The sequence below is a fragment of the Chionomys nivalis genome, chromosome 5 (genome assembly GCF_950005125.1).
Source record: "Chionomys nivalis chromosome 5, mChiNiv1.1, whole genome shotgun sequence".
Taxonomy (NCBI): domain Eukaryota; kingdom Metazoa; phylum Chordata; class Mammalia; order Rodentia; family Cricetidae; genus Chionomys; species Chionomys nivalis.
This window is the reverse complement of record NC_080090.1, coordinates 36,164,079-36,177,588: the sequence shown is the minus strand read 5'-3', so window position 1 is coordinate 36,177,588 and position 13,510 is coordinate 36,164,079. Positions and strand designations below refer to the sequence as shown.

The following is a 13,510-nucleotide window of genomic DNA, read 5'->3' as shown; positions in this document are numbered from 1 at the left end:
ACCTTAGAACCTTCATCTGGTGATGGATCAAGGTAGAGACAGAGTCTCAATTTGGAGCAACGGTCTGAGCTCTTAAGGTCCAAATGAGGAGCAGAAGGAGGGAGAACAAGAGCAAAAAATCAGGACCACGAGGGATGCACCCACCCACTGTGACAGTGGAACTGATTTATTAGGAGCCCACCAAGGCCAGCTGGTCTGGGACTGAATAAGCATGGGTTGATTCCGGACTCTCTGAGCATGGCGGTCAACGAAGACTGATGAGAAGCCAAGGACAATGGCACTAGGTTTCAATCCTAATACATGAACTGGCTTTGTGGGAGCTTAGCCTGTTTAGAAGCTCACCTTCCTGGACGTAGATAGAAGACCTTCGTCTTCCCGCAGGGCAGAGAATTTGGACTGCTCTTCAGTATCGAGAGGGAGGGGGAATGGTGTGGGGGGAGGAGAAGAGGAGTGGGGATAGGGGGAGGGGAGTGGGGGGAGGGGGCAATATTTGGGAGGAGGGGAGGGAAATGGGAAACGGGGAGCAGGTGGAAATTTTAATTAAAAAAGAATAAAAAAAAAAAAAAAAAAAAAAAAAAAAAAAAAAAAGAACTTGTTGGAGCCTAGTACCAATTGATGGCTCAATCAGCCAGGAGCCTGAGAGTGGACACATGGAGCAGCTGGTTTGCCCATGATTAACTTTTCTAGTATTGGGTCAACAAAGTAGGACCATAAACTCATATTTGCCAGTCACGTGGCAAAGAGCCTGAGCCAATCTGGAGAGGGTATACTCATCATAGACAGGAGTGCATGAAAATAGTGGTATGGATTTCTGCCTGTTTGTTTTCTCTCTTTCCATGCAGAAGGAAGGCTAGTATGTGGTTAGGTGTGGAAATGTGTGTGTGTATATGTACATTTATGAATAGAAGGTCTTTTGGTGTAGATACTTAGTAGTCGGGGGCTCTGACTGTGGTCCTGAGCATACATACCTCTTATTAACTCTGTGGTCTTGAATAAGTAGTAGTAGGTCTTTAAGACATGTTTTACTCTCATTTGCAAATGGAAACAATTAATCATCTTTCACTGGCATTGTTGGGGGATTATATACAGTAATTAATATAGAGCATCTGGCAGACGTCTGCTACAGAAAATGTAATTAACAAATATTTCAGCTCACCTTAATTTACACACCTTTCTCTCTCCCTATCATGGAAAGGCATGCTTTTAATGCTGTTCTTATTCTCAAATGATGGAGGAGCAAATGACTCTTAAAGTAGATACATCTGCGGCGTGGCTGGCAGGCAACTCCCAGTGCCTTGTAAAAAGAACTTGTTTACTCATTCCCACAAAAGAGTAAAGAGGCAGCAGGGTGTTATTTGGTGACTTGCAGAAGGAAGGACAAGAAGGCCCAATCAAAGGAGCTGATAACCTAGATTGCTTCCCAGTTCACGACTGTCAACCCCTATGACCTGGCCAGAGGATGTAGGGTCCATGTATCCTAACAGTGAGATGCAGGGAAATTGTTCTCATCTTTGTGCTTGACCATGATTAGAATGGCATCCTAGTTCAGAATTTTGCATATAAAATCTCCTTTCTCTCGGGACTGAAACTCTCAGTAGCTTATTGCTTCCACTAGGGTGCACAGAGTCTTAAAGTAGGTACATGGGACTGGGGCCTGTGTCTATCCTTGGTCTGGAAGTGAGTGTGCCTTTAGCCAGTAGGCCCCATCCCTGGTCAGTGATAGCTTGGCATGAGCAAGATCCTTCAACTGGTTCATCCCTAAAGTTGGTTCACACTGTTCTTGTGAGTCCTGCACTCAGTACTTGGGTCTCACTACTCCACTCGGATAGGGATTCATGGGCACGTGTGGCATTTCCACCTGCAGCAGCCTGGCATAGCAGCTACAGCTGTGTCTGAACAATGCTGGTCAGGGTCATTGCTGTTTCATGAACTCCAGAAGGCCAAGGTTGAGAAAAGCAGGAGTGTAAAGTGCGAGGAGCAGACCATAGGTAAGATGCAGCTGAGGCAACAACTGGAGAGAAGTGCCAGAGTGCTGGGTTCTCTCTCTTTATAGCAGTTCCGTTAGTGATTGGGCATTGGCTAGTGTTAACGTGGGCAAGGGTGGGGAGCGGTGACTGAAACAGGGTAGACATGTTGACCACAGGTACAACTGAAGTGCCGAAATGCTTGCTATAGCAGCCCTCATCCATGCCTTCTCGGTTGCCATTTCCTATCTAAGTAGTAAAAGAAAGGATTCAGGCTCGTTACCGACTTTCATTCCATACTCCAGACCCTTGTGAATCATGCAGTAACATCTGGCCCTGTCTCATCTTTGAGGACCTAAGATTGATTTCCATTTTCTCTGTCAATAACCATCTCTTATTAAACATAAATGTAAATTTTTGCTTTATTTCCTTTTTAAGTCTCAATACTTTACATTAATGAAACTTTTGTTGTTGTTCTTTGTTAGAACAACTAGTACTCTGCTCTGATTCAGTAGGCATTCAAGAAGTATAAAAGTTTTTTAAAACTCGCAATAATTTTCACATATTAATGGGAATCATATAATGCTTTAATATGTGTGTACATGGGGGGCATGTGTATCTTCTCAATCCTTTAAATATATAAATATCCTTAAAATAATATAAATTTATCCTTTCTTTACAGTGAACACACTAAAGAAATTCTTTCTCATTGTAATTTGCTCAGGGTATTTCCCCCTAAATAAGTAGAGAACCATGGTGTTGAGATGAGAGAGGCCTAAAAAAACAGGGCAACTGAGCATAAGAGGGAAAGCGCATGCAATTATTCAACTTGCTGCCATGGACTGGAGAAAAATTAAAAACTAAAATGAAGGCAATATAAGAAGGTTGGTATCAGTTAGTGTTCCATGCTAATCAGCCTTGCCTTCATCCTGCTCTCCTTCCTCCACAACACCACCTTCGTCTTCTTCACCTTCACCTCCTCTTCATCAGTATCTTCCAATTCTTCTTTTTCTTTTCCTTCATTATTATCAGCTTCATCTTCTGGTTCTTTCTCATCTTAATCTCTTATCAGAAACCAAAGAATGCTATAAGGGACATGGTCAAACGTTGATAACCTCTCTTAACTCATCAGCACCTGCATCGGAATTGTCAGTAAACTAGATGAGGCAGTTTTCTTAGTCCTTACACCACCTCTTCCTGCTGGCCTCATTCTGCATTAGATGCAAAGGTTTTGTCAAATTCTCTACAGATTTCCAGTTGATTTCAGTGGAATTTGAAGATGGGTTGCCATTCTCATTGAGATGAAATTCTTTTCTGATAACTTTATTTTCCAAATAATTTCCATCAAAATAATGATCTATTCTGTAACTGTATTTTGTGTCTGTCTCTTCAGCTCTGGTCAAATACAACAGAGCCTATTTGTCCTCTTCCACAAACAATGCAGACACTCGTGGATGGTTGGCAATTGTTACAATGATATATGGGATTTTGGCAATAAATTCTGTTCTAATTTCTGTTCTACTTACAAAATTTCCTCCTTGGTTTGTTCATTAAATCCATTTATTTTATTTTGTACTTCGTCAATATGTTCAATTGCTTCTTGCTATTCTTTTTCTCACTGTGGCAGGCCGGGAGATGTCAACATGTCCTTCAGCTTGGGCAGCAGAGTGTCTGGATTTCCTGGGATGAGACAGGAGTACAGACTGCCAGTTCAGGGCCATGTCACAAGGAGTTGTCTAGAAGCCAGAGGCCGGAGCTCCTACCCTCGTGCTCACCACAGGAATAAACTGGCAGGAGCTGAGGTGGCCTCAGGTGTGGGAGGTTTAAAACTGCATTTATTAGAGTGAAGACATCTAAAATCCTTTTTTTTTTTTTTTTTTTTGATTTTTCGAGACAGTGTTTCTCTGTGGTTTTGGAGCCTGTCCTTGATCTAGCTCTTGTAGACCAGGCTGGTCTCGAACTCACAGAGATCCACCTGCCTCTGCCTCCCAAGTGCTGCAATTAAAGGCGTGCGCCACCACCACCCGGCTATCTAAAATCCTTTTTTGGAGCTTTTTGAGATATACTAACTCATTATTATCTATAGGTTCTCAGCCAACTTTGTTGAATAAACAAACACACCAACTTTGTGCCCGTTCAGAATGTAACTATTCTTATTGTCTAGAATGCATTTTTTTGTAACTCCAGAGAGATAGACCTATGGAACTTTTTAAATTCTTTCAAGTTGAAGAAAAGTGCGAACTGAAACCCATTTCCTCTAACTTAATGATGGGGCACCTCTTTCTCAGTTGGGCTCCTATCTAAAGAAGGCCACTGTTGAGTTGCAAAGCTTGTGAGGAGTCCTTCGTGTTGCCATTGTGGTACTCATGTCTCATCTCTATCCTACACACTGGTCACATACCTGTTGAAGGCACAGATTCCTCAACATAGCAGTGTTACTGATCAGGCCCTTTCAATACCCTCAAGGTGTAGTTGTCTGAACTGGTGTCAGAGTTAAAGCTGTGTCAATTGGGCTTCACTCTATCACTGATAATCACTAATAATACCTAAAAATGTGGATAATAATTACTATCACAAAACTTAGTTGAGAAGCTCACCAAAATCGCACACACACACACACTTATACATATACACACACACTTATACATGTACACACACACACACTTATTTGCACTTATACATATACACACACACACTTATACATATACACACACACGTACACAACACACACACGCACACACACACACTTATACATATACACACATAATCTTTAATGTGCAGGTTCTTTTGTATTACCTTTATTTTTCTTTATTTTATTTCCATATAGACAAGAATACTTTGTGAGTAAAACAGACTCTAAGTAAATTTAAGTTAAACACACTTGAGTGGAATTTAGTAGTCTAAGGACATGAAATGTCAAAAAATAGATTTGACTCAGGTACCAATATGCTCAAAATACCAAAATATTATCAGGAAAATGATCAAAACACAAATCTAAGAAGACATTGAGTTTTCTTCTGTGTTCTCTGTTGCCTGTGAGGTTTTTTACACATCCCCCAGAAGGGTTGCCTCTGGGTCTTTCTTCGGCAGGTGTTTCCCACATTTAGACACGATGCTTATGAGAGTTAGACTTATAGCTGACTAGCCCAATGTACAGGCAGCAGAAATTCTCTTCTCAAAGTCCCCCAGGGGCTCAAGTACTCCAGCTTGGTCTGGAAAATGCACGGCTGGGTTGGCAATCTTGCCCTGACCTCTGGTACGATATTATCAGGCCAGGCCTGATAATATGCGGCCTCATGACTTCATCAGAGAAAGCCCTCAGTCTCACAAAGACGCGTGTGGTTGGAGGGAGACATTGTGAGGGAAAAATCAGAGTTCCTGAAGAAAATGGAAAACATTGCAGATAAAATAACAAAATCACATACTAATGGCTCTATTCAAACTCCATCCATTTGTTTTCTGTGATATTTGGGGTCCTGGGGTCCTAGGTCTAGCACCCAAGGCTGTTTTCTGGTTCTTGCTCTTTGTTTTGTGAGGATTTACATTTTCTGTCCTCCCAGAATGGAAACTTTGTTCCTCCTCTGAGAAAACATAACGCATTCAGAATGTGTAATCCTAGACTGAAGGGTGCTTCCTGCTTTTCCAGAGCTTTCCCATGGCTCTTGCCATCCATAAGGATTCCCGAATCTGGTAGTGGAAATGAATTCCCATGGCCAAGACACTGAAACCGCTCCATCGGGCAGGGCATGGGCATTATGCCTTACCAAGGAATTTTGAGATTTTAATTCTACTTCTGATATCTAACTATTTTCCCATCTAAAAATTATCGGTATGTGTTTCAATATGAAATGAATAGATATTCATTAAAATATTTGGAAAACATGGGAAGCTGGGAGGACAGAAATAGCGTTGGTAATCTTACACCCCCAAACAGCTGCTGCTAATACGTGTTTCAGAGTACCACCATGCTTCAATTTCATTATGAATGGCTTTTAAAATTTTTTGTTTGCTTTACATAGCAGTAATCATGCTGTATACACAATTTTGTATCCCTAAGTATAAAATTATACTGATCACATAGCAGAAGCCTTCCCTGTGTTATTATAAGCGGTTCCTAAATATCCATTGTGAACACTACAGTTGATTGCATCATTTTCTTTCTTTTGGACGTTCAGGTTATTTGCAATGTTTGAATAATGCTGTGATGAACATTTTATAAATAAATAAATTTCCCCACATGGGGGATTTTTTTTTTTACTTAGTGTAGGTTGCATGGAAATAGAGCAACTGTGTTCATGTATGTACAGTGCCTTTGCCAATCACTTGTAAGACACAGTGCAAATTAGGAAATTATGTCCTTTTCCACCAGAAACTGTATTGCCACCTGCAGGAGAATTATCTCTTAAATGATACCTGTTCCCTACAAAACGGATGCCACCTCTTGGAACTGTATAAAGAGCAACTTGCACACCTCAAGGCGAACGATCTTTCTGAGGTTCCAATTTTTTCCCCAAGTTGTATGTGGATTTATTATTTTTAATAGTACTCTATGAGATACATCAATCACCCTATTCAGTATGTAGAATTTTTAAAATTCTTATTTTTATTAAGGAGGTGGTACTTATTTTTAATCTACTTATCTTTATGTAGATAACTAATGAGACTGTGAGTTCTCATTTTTATTTGTTTTCTAAACAACAAAAATAACCACCACCACCACCACCACCACCACCACCACCACCACCACCACAACAACAACATTCTATTTGACTACAGATAGCCTTTTCCTTTTTCACAACAGAGACTGTTAAATAGAAGTTGATTATGGCAGATACATCTTGTTCATACATAGACAGAAGGTATCTTGTGGCACACACCCAAGATTTATGCTTTCAGTCTCTGAAGCTGGCCACACGCAATTGGATCATTCTGCTTCCAACCTTCACTTGAAAGATAATCCCATCTTGTGTTTCTCTGTGATTTGTTGGACTGACATCTGCAGAAGCCCATGGCACATTCTGAGGGATCTAGAACTGGAGGGTTTAGTATGACTTGACCTGACGAAATTCTTTCTCTACCTAGATTCCCACCAGAAGTGTGGGATATGATGGCCACACACCAAAGCCAATTCTGTACTACAAAGCTACTGGCCCGAATTCTGAGACCACTGCTGAGCAGAAAGCCGTGGTGTATCTGTGACCCTTTTCAGAGGCACTGTCCCATCACAAAGCCAGTTCAGCATCTACTTGTCCACTCTGAACTGGACCCTTAAGTGACTAGGGTAGCAGAGATCACTTCCAAAGGGATGAGTCTTGAGTTGAGACACAAACGACCTTGCAAATGACTACATATACAATGAAGGAACAATTGTCTATTTAGACATTATGATATACTTTATAGAGATAGTTTTATTCAGCCCATCATTCAATGTGCAAGGTTGTGCCTGGAACAGAGATAAGGGTTTTGTGGCTTTTTAATAGACCAGAGGCAAGTGAGTGTGAGTCTTCAGCTTGTCCCTTTTCCAACATCCACATTATATCCTTATGGTTAGATAAGATGGGAGCTGCAGTTTTAGGCACTGATGAAAGATGACAAAATTAAGGATAGGTATTACTCCCCATTTCCTATTTTAATCTGAAGCTCCCCATGATTGTAACAGGAATGGACTTTAGTAGGAATGTCTGAGTAAGGGGAGAAAGAAATATTATTTGTTGGCTCAGGAAATCTTGTATGTGACCTTCTCTACTTCCAGGGACAGTCATGTACTGAGAAGACAAATGAGAGCTTTTTGTTTATCATCTTGGACATTAGTGCGTGGGAGGCTTTGTCCTAGTTGTACTGCCCAGTTGGATGGGGGCTGGTCCCATATGCTACCCATCCTGGCAAGGCTATGACTTCTAGGTGTGAGTTTGGGTATGGACTGCTTCTTACATTCTCTTTTGGGAGAAAGAAGGGATGAGGGACTAATAGCTAGATGGACAACATCAGTGGGGGACTGAAGTTCTGGTTTCCTTCCAAAGTAAACCATATATTTACCAATGATTTCTCATACAAAATGTAGAAAGGATGGAACCAGGGTCGCCTGACTTGGCAGGCACTGTGGACAACAGGAGAAATAGGAATTCCTGAGATTTACTGTGCCCAGACCCAGCAGGGTCCGGCAGAAACTTTGACAACTTAATTGTGTTCTTACTCAGTCACCCACAGCTAATGCATCTTCCTGGCAAAGCAGGTGTCTTCCATAAGGAGCACCACGGGGAAGATTGTTATCATAAAAGCCTGCCAAAGTCTGCTCTAAATTGTCCCTGGACCAGTTATAATAAACCAAATAGCTACAAATCGACACCAAATTGCAGAAATGTGAGCGGTACAAAGTGTGCCTTCAGCTTGGGGATGAGACGAGAATGGGTGGTGAATATCAGCTTTGTAGGGAAGAAACTTCAGGTGATCATGTGGGATGGCATGGGACACAACTTTGAAAGAACGAATTGCTTGATCCTTTGTGGTTTCTTGAGTTCATCTGCAACCTGCCCAAATAGGTGTGTACTGTTACATTGGATGACTTAAATCTTGGGATCCTTGGACCTTTGAGAGACAAAGTATTTGAATTCCAGTATAAGTAGTGAGGAGGGATGGGATACAGTGTGATTTTTTTTTTCTTGTTCTGCATACAGAGGGAAATGAAACTCATGATCCCTTTGAAAGAATACGGTGGATCCAGGCAACATCATTCAGTAACACTCTGTTCAGTCCAGACTTTACTCAATATTAAAATGCTACTCTGGGTCTTGAGGGTAGAAAAGGATAAAGCCTACCAATTGTCTAGATACTAGCAATTTAATTAGCTAGATGTGAAGACACTCTACCTCACTCACCAGCAATGCACCAACAATGTATGTCCTGCAACACAGTCACTCTAGTGGGGGCCAAAAGGAGAGAGGGGAAATTAATGTTGTTTCCTTTTCCCCATCAGCTCATATACTATCATGTCTTCCTTTTTAAAAAGTAAAGTCAATTGTTTTATTAAAATATGTTTTAGAAAATCTAGAAAGAAAAGAAGAGAAGAAATATTGCCCACACTTGTACTATCCAAAGACAGGAGATAGCATGTCAGCGAACTCCCTTTCGTTGCTAATTAATTTTTACCCATATTTGATTTTACATTATGTGTTGTTACTATCTCTTTATAAATATAGTGACTACAAAATTTTGCAGCAGATGGGGATAATATAAACTAGCAATTACTGAGCACATAGTCTTCAAATCTCCATTTCCACAGGTAAGTTAGAATGCACTGAATACCTGAAGATAAAATGTTTTTGTGGATTTGGAAAAATTTTCTTAGGACAGAGTTTTTAAAATGTACAACTACTGCATCAAAGTGAATTAAAATACCCACTATTCTCTCTTCCTTTCTGTCTCTGTCAGAATTGAGTATATTATGGTATTTGATTCTTACAACTAATCTAACTTTTGACATGTACATGGTGACATCACCAGTATTCAACACCACTGAACCAACTCTAGTCATCAAGGACTCATTAGGTTTCTGGAGTTATTTGTCCTACAATGCAACTCTGCATACTTTCGCTTAATATTCTTGATGTAACAAAAGGATTGAGAGTATGTGTGTGCATATGTATATCTAAACTGTCTTGTGAAAGTACATCCAAATATATATACATTTTTCTAACTTTGTATAGTACAATGACCACAGCTACAACAGCCTCAATATTGGTATGAAATCTGATTTTCGTGTTGGGAAAGTGTGAAACACTTCTTCAGCATATTACAGAGTAAAGGACAAGCATACGTGGCAGCTGACTGTATTTGTGAGTCAACAGCTTTCACGTGCAAGCCTTGTCTGGTGGGGAACGGGTGCTATACCAGAGCCTCTGACCTGTAACCCAAGAAGTGCAAGGTTTGGAATGTCCAATAGATAAAGCGTGGTGCCCAGGAGACAGAATACAGAGTGAACATATCTCATGTCTACTCATCCTGGCCAGGCAACACTAGTGTGCAGAACACGCAGACCATCCTCGCTTCCACACCCATCTGATCATGTGGCTGGTGTGCTGGTTAGATTTCTGTCAATTTGAAACAAACTGCGATCATCTGGGAAGAGGGAACCTAAAGCGAGGAATTGCCTCCATCTGAACGGCATGTGGCTATGTTTGTAACCAACCTTTATTTTTTTTATTTTTTTTTTTTTTTTGGTTTTTCGAGACAGGGTTTCTCTGTGGTTTTGGAGCCTGTCCTGGAACTAGCTCTTGTAGACCAGGCTGGTCTCGAACTCACAGAGATCCACCTGCCTCTGCCTCCCAAGTGCTGGGATTAAAGGCGTGCGCCACCACCGCCCGGCGTAACCAACCTTTATTAATGATGAGTGGGGGAGGGCCTAGAGCATTGTGGGCAGTGTGTCCTGTAGGCAGGGGGTCTCGGGTTATGTAAGAAAGCAGGCTGAGCAAGTCAGTAAGCAGTGTTCCTCCATGGTTTCTGTCTCTGTTCCAGCGCTGGCTTTCCTTGATAAAAGAATGCTACCAGGAAGAATGAAGTGAAATAAGACCTTTCCTACCTAAGTTTCTTTTGGTCAGTTTTTTTTTTTTTTATCATAGTGACAGAGAAGTAAACTTTAAACAAATTATAAGTCAAATAAATAAGAATCTAGACTAATATTTTTGGTGCATTAAGTTATTGGACACTCAGGAAATTCTTCTAAATTAGTGACAAATGATATGTCTGTTTGCATAGTATCACTATTTAAGCAATGATATATAAAGACATATTTAATTTTAATTACTGGCTCATACATGCATATATATGTAGTCAGAGTACTTAAATAAATTGTATATTTATAAGCATTTAATTCTGTCATAAGCACAGGTACTACACATAATATATACAAATACATACACATGTGTAATATTCATGTACCTATGCAGAGAAAGAAACCGAGAGAGAGAGAGAGGGAGAGAGAGAGAGAGAGAGAGAGAGAGAGAGAGAACTTCTTTTCTCCTTTTCCTCAGGCACACTAAACATTCCATTTTTCTATTAAATTACGCTCTTTTAGTAGCTGAGAATTCATCACATTGCTCTTAGGAGATTTTTCTGAGTCTAACTCCCACCACAACTACAGCGTCAAGAACGAGAATGCACGGCCTGCATTCACCGTGTACTGTATGCTGTATGAGTATTTCCGTGTATTTTCCTGTTTGATCCTCTTTGGCCATTTGGCATTGTCTCCAGTCTATAGCTGAGTTGACTGATACCTTGAAGTTAAAAGATTAGCTCAGGTTGTACAGTGAGTAAATGCTGCAGCCATGGGTGCCATTCTCGGTGTAAAGAAACGATGAAGAATCTTGTGGCTCCATTCCTGTGTATTCCTGTTTGGAAATTTAGAAGACTTTCTGGGAAGAGCTTTACTAATTGAGAATGGGGCTGATGTCTATGTGGCACTGACCCTTCAGGGCTGCCCTTTAATTTAATAGGTCCAATCAGTGCCCTTTAGGGTTAGTGTGCCCCATGGCTGAAGATTGGAGAAGGGGATTATTTATCTGGCAGTGAATCCCAAAATAAAATATTGAGGATTGTGTGCACTTGTGAAATTTATTCTAAAAATTTAGATGCTTTTTTAAAGAAGTGACTGTAAAGAAAGAAATTTCTTAAATCATAGAGAAAGCAGTGAGAGCAACCAAGAACAAACAACATTCTTAGGAGCAGTGGCGGTGCTTTGAGGGTCCCTCCTCGGGCTCTCGTAGCCAATGGCAGATACTAACAGATATATCTCAGTGAGTTGAGGGGTCTCCAAGCACAGGTGCTGCGTTCACGAGTCAAATGGCAAAGCTCTAGAAAGAGGCATTGAGCCCGGTGTCTATGCTGGTAAATGACACCCTGAGCTTCAGTAAAGGGACCCCTACAAACTGTTTCCTAGTCCTGCTATATGGACATTCCAGCACGAAAGTTGGGAGCTATGCTTCTGAATACTGCATGTTCTATTGTTTGTAAACTTAATTTTGGTCTATTAGAGTTCACATGAAGCTTCTTACCAATAATTCAGCTTAACTAATATTTCCAAATGCCTTTGGAAATGTTATTACAAGAAATATGTATTCTAAGTTCAAAACTTAATTATCAGTCAATCAAGGGATGAAATGGGCTAGCCTATGCCGTTTCAGGCCAGAAAGCAATGATCACATATCATGTCAGACCCTATGATAGATGCTTATGAGGAAATTTCATAGCCTCAAGAACCTACATTTTTAAAAGTGAAGAGAAAAATAAAAGCATTATGAATATTAAAATTTAAGAGAACAACAAGCTACATTAAAATGCTAACATAAATGGTCCTGGGGGTGTAACTCAGTGTTACTTTGTTTGCCTAGTATGTGCAAGGCCTGGGGTTTGATGGCCAGAATGGAAAACAAAATTAAGACGTGAAGAAAGGAACAGAACAGAACAGGAAATAAGTAAGTTGTCTGGCACACAGATTGCAGAAGAGGAATGCTGTGTTGTGAAGTCAGCCTTGAACATTCCTGGAGTTCTCTGCCTTAATTTTGCTCTGTGGAGTGTGAAAGACTCACATTGATCAGAAACATGTTCCACTTCTTAACAGATACATTTCAATCTTCAAGTCAAAATTTAGTTGCCATTATGGTCTTAATGATAGGATTATGTTATAATCTCAAACAATTTAAAGTAAGTTTTTTTTTCAAATGGAAGTGATTAGGCTATGAAGACAGATATGGTTAATGTGGTTAGCATAAAGTCGAATTATCCTGAAATCAGATTTCTGATACAATGTTGAGTTCAGTTCAATTCCTGATCTCTCTCACATGCCCTCCCCTCGTGTCATGGCACAGCAACAAGGACCTTGTCATTTAACTTCATTCTCAAACTTGTAATGCACTAGACTTAAGAAGTGTGAGCCACATAAGTGAATTTTGTTTATAAGTGGCCCATCCTTAGTACTCTGCTATGGCCCCAGAAAACTCACTAAGACATGGGACTCCCCTGAATGCCCGAGCCTGAATCAGCGTGTATGCCTGAGTGATGATGAGCTTGATAATGATGATAGTGGTACGACCTGCAACTCCTGTATCTATTGAACAGGACTTGGTGTCAACAACCTTGCTCCATTATTTTAATGATCTCATAGCATCTCCACAAGTAGATATATTTTCTGTTCCACTAGACAACGGGACACAGTTGCGTTTCATTTAGATGACATCTACTGGGTGACTTCTTTGTTCTTTCGTCTTCTCAGTGCTGGAGACAGCATCTGAAAATGATAGGCTGCATTCTCTGCCTTCCTGGGTTTTCAGTCTAAAAGCAGCTGCTCAAAGTCCCATGGAGTAAAAATTTGAACCTTGTCTATACTCTTCATCACTTTTAACTTGCCTCCATTAAAACAGGAGGCAGCAGAGGAAAGAGACTATTCTCAGTATTAACGCACACTGACTACATGGCTCCTTGGCCCCCACATGTACCTGTTTCCTTCAGGAGGTGGATTATTAAAGGACAGTACAATGTCTGCTGCATAAAAGAAT

The 13,510-nt window shown here is 40.5% G+C and overlaps 1 pseudogene; it reads right to left on the bottom strand.

Moving 5' to 3' along the window:
• Window positions 1-2,859: 2,859 nt before the first annotated feature.
• Window positions 2,860-3,685, bottom strand: LOC130874116 (protein SET-like; annotated as a pseudogene).
• Window positions 3,686-13,510: the final 9,825 nt, after the last annotated feature.